Consider the following 4,257-nt stretch of genomic DNA (forward strand, 5'->3'; position numbering starts at 1 on the left):
AAATCCTACTTAACAATGAGATTTTTTTGGCAAACACAGTGTTCACATATATTTAACTCTTTTCAAATTTGTATCACTTTATATATAAATCATGACTTCTGGAGTTTCTCTATAGAGTGAAATTTGACAACTGTTGGTGTTCTCACAGGCCAACACAGACAAATATGTAATTAGCTTGCAAACACTCTGGCCAGGCCTGCAGTCTCCTAGGCACAGAAGTCCCAAAACACAATGAGCTGTCTGACTCTCCTTGTAGTCATCTGAGGTTGACCTCAAATTGAAAATACGGATGTTAGCAACCTTCATATCAAATATCCAATCTAAGAGGAATAGATACAGTACTGTTGTTTCTGATTTTAAATAAGGTGTTAGACTAGAGCACAAGCTATTCATTGCTTTCTTTAGAGTGAGAAAATGGAACAAGAACTGGTTGTTTATACTTGTTCCTCTTCAGACTTTCTGGGGAAAAAAGTTTCCTTTCTTCTTGGTTTATCATTAACAGAATAATATATAGAATGCATTGAGTTTCAATAGAGAAAAAATTTTGAAGACTTAATTACATATTGAGCACTATAAACTGTTTCTATTTGAGAAGTACTGTAATGTACCCATTTTATTCAGAGTGGTGCATTGTTTTCTTTTACATGCTTATTTAGATCAAACTGAAGGAACATAGCTGCCAGGACATCGCTCAGTTGAGGCTTATCAGCACAATACGATTTCTTAACTAGAAAACAGAGGAGTAAATCTTTATTCTCTGTCACGGACCTTGAAACAGCATGGGGTCACATGGCGGTTGATGTGAGGAAAGAACATCATTTTACATAAGAACGCGTGGCATGGTAGGCTGAGCAGGCAGTAGGTTTGGTACATTTAAATTTTAAGACTTTGGAAAATGAAGAATATTGACAACTCTGCAAATTGAATCCAATTTTTTAAGCAGCATAAAAGTCCTCTTGTGTTTTTAGTCTAAATGTCTGGACAGTTTAAAGTTATCAGGAAGAACACTATAGTTTTCAATGCTTCTGTAGAAATACAATTTTCCCTCTATGAGGCATATAGATTGAAAGAATAAAAGTTTGGGGTTAATCAGAGGCAAATAAACACTACCCCTTCTCTTATTGTCTGAGCCTGGGCAAGGTATTCAACTCTCAATTAAATACAATATACAAATAGATCACAGACCACAGACTATAATACAGGTACTGCTTCGAACATGTAAAATCTTAAGCTGGTGTCTAAAGAGAAAGAATGGAAAGTAGAAGAGAGTAAAAGAAAAAAGTACTAAGTTGTCTTGCGGCCTTACTCTTTTAAATCACAATGACATACTACATTACAACAGATTTAGGGAAATTTCTCCAAAATTTTCATCTGAAGAAAGCTCAGCCGTATGCTTTGTGAGTCTGTAGGCAGACCATATTTTTAAAGAAACAAATTCTTTAAATGTCATTTGAGAACCATTTTATAAGGAGATAATAGTTTATTTCCTTCAGAAAAGACACCACAGCATTCTTACTAGATATAGAATGATAAAGAGATGTCATAGCTTGAGAATCTAAGTACTACAGAAAAACATGTTTGATCCTCACGATGATCGCTACTTTTCTAACAGAATTAAGTGCTGACAACCTATGCCTGTTTTTCCCACTCCAAATCACTGAAATGGGTTTTACAGAAGGTGCACAATGTGTTTTCAATGATGATGTTGGAGACAAGTCTTAAGCCTATCTCCTGGAAGATGGGATTAGGGGACACTGGCAGGATATAAAGACAGGATGATTTTTGGTTTAGGAAATGGTGGTCATAGTGAAGAAGTCAGTGGGTGTGTATAAGCACAATCAAACCTCTTATCTCTTCCTAGGGCATATGATCAGAAAATGGCAATGTTAATATGTTCTGAGGATAAAAATTTTCAGCCTCCCGATCTACAAATGGCACCTACACAGGCCCAGGTGAGAAGTCTGTGGTTCAACAAAAATGTTCAAGTCCCTGAAAAGTAACTAGGCAAACATTATCACCATAACTCACCAGTCAACGGTGTTATCTACAACAAAGCCAAGGAGGCTAATGAGTGTTTAACTAAGTGATTTCCTAAGTTAGGGATGTTTAAAATCTACTAAAATCTAAGAGCAAGTAACCAAAGTGAACTAACCGTGAAGCTAGAAGTTTATTCAGATCCCTTTCCTGTTTTATAAGGACAATTATCAGGGGCCACAATAGAGAGGGAGTCAGGGGGAAAGTGACATCTGTCTTCGAAGTTCTAAAATTACTTACAGAAGCAACTCAAACCCACAAATGAAACAAAAAGGGATGAATATGCAATAATTTTATCTATGTTTGGTTTTTATTAACTTCTTACTATTAACATCTCCATAACAAGCTTATGGAGATACACCTTATTGATTCCTATTGTTTAGGAGAGAGACTAGAGTCCAAAAAAGTTAGGTAATTTACCCAAGAGTATATAGCTATTCAGTAATGAAGCAAGGATTTAAATTAAATAGTATGGTTATGATGAACTACTTCTGTTATTGCTCCAGGAATGCATACTTTAAGAATATTAAGAACTGTAAGAATATGTACAAACCACCTACATTTGTTTTAAACTTCGATGCAGAAAAGTTGACATCAGGCAAAGCCCTTGACCTGACTTGATATATCCAGCATGAAACAAATAGTTCTGCACTACTCAAAGGTCTGAATTGCTTAAAATATTTTATCTTATGATGGACAGACAGAACATTTCAGAGGTCACTGAAAACCTCAAAGTTTGTGTAACTTTCTAAATATTTGTTGGGCAAGTACACAGTGCCAAGACAATTGGCAAGCGTCAGTGTGTTCTGTGTAAACTCGTTGGAGATAAACCACTGAGAAGCTGATAGCCCAGTCAACAGCCTAGTTAGTACCTAATGGTTGAATAGCCTCTTTGTCATGGTTACCATTAAGATCTGGATACCATGAATCTTCCAGGATCACAACAAATTTAGTACTGGAGATTTTATCATTTCCTGTTCTTCTCTAAGACAGGAAATTGCCTCTATTTTTTATGTTAAAATTCTGTTTTTTATTAGCGTATTGGGAAGGAGCCAGAAAAAGAAAAGCTTGATTCATGCAGAAAGTCCAGAAGTAGGCCTTTCAGGATAAGAGTGGTCAGAACTAAAATTTTCCATTCTGCAATCCATCTCTTGTTTCTTGCTGTTTTACATTCTCTAGTATTTTAAGCCAGTGATTGACCCACAGGGGCTCACTCTAGAAGTGGATGCTTCTAACACTGTCTCAAAGTTGGCCTATGATGTGTACCACACGTCTTGTATTCAGAAAGTGATGGAGCTTTTCTCCCAACGGATGGAATCCAAAGGAATATTAAAGTAGGACTAGATTTCTGTCCTATTCTTTGTTCTTTTCCTTTGACGTAAAAGCCTTTGATCAGGCAAACCTTTTAGATCTAAAGCCCCTTGATAAGTTTGAAAAGAAAAGAAATGCTAGGAGTTACACATTTCTTTCCATGATCCTACACAGTAGGTGCTCAAAACGTTCCCTAGGAAGTAGTGAGCCTAAGGCAAGGTAGGAATGAACACTGGTGTGGCAATAGGAACAAGGTGCCAGGGGGTTTGTACACGGGAGCCAAATCTCCACAAGTGACCCCTTTAAAGACAAAGATATATTAGAAATAACAATGTGAAATACACACACAGCTAAAACACACTAAGAGTTGAAGGAATAATAAAAAAGTATCTTACGTTTAAAAATCTGTTTTAATTCTCTTTAGTAATCAATACCAAACACAATGCTAGGCTTCATATTTCAACTTTGATGGGAAACATAGTTTGGTACATTGAAGAACTGATATCACGGTAAAATTGAGGGGATTATTACTAAAAATGGAGGTGATTATAATTAGATGATACTGAATGATCAATGATTATAACAGTTTAGCTTAGCTGTTGCAGCACCTCTACTGTTTTAATATAAACTCCCTCCCTACCCTCTGCCATCTTAACTCAAACTGCTCGATGAAATCTGGCTTTAAAACTGTACCAGATTATCTCCACTAAGTACAAAGGGAGGAGTGAGAATACTATAAGCTAATTTATTCTTTCCATATAGACAACAAAAGAACAGAAAAAGGACTAGTTGAGTTAACTGTAGCCCTTAGCTCTATCACCCTTCATTGCCGCTCAGCTCATACTTCAGCCTAGAACACTCCAGTGACACAGAATCAACATAGCTGGCCTACTCTGCAAAGTAAGTTTTGTA

The sequence above is a fragment of the Rattus rattus genome, chromosome 2 (assembly GCF_011064425.1).
Source record: "Rattus rattus isolate New Zealand chromosome 2, Rrattus_CSIRO_v1, whole genome shotgun sequence".
NCBI classification, from domain to species: domain Eukaryota; kingdom Metazoa; phylum Chordata; class Mammalia; order Rodentia; family Muridae; genus Rattus; species Rattus rattus.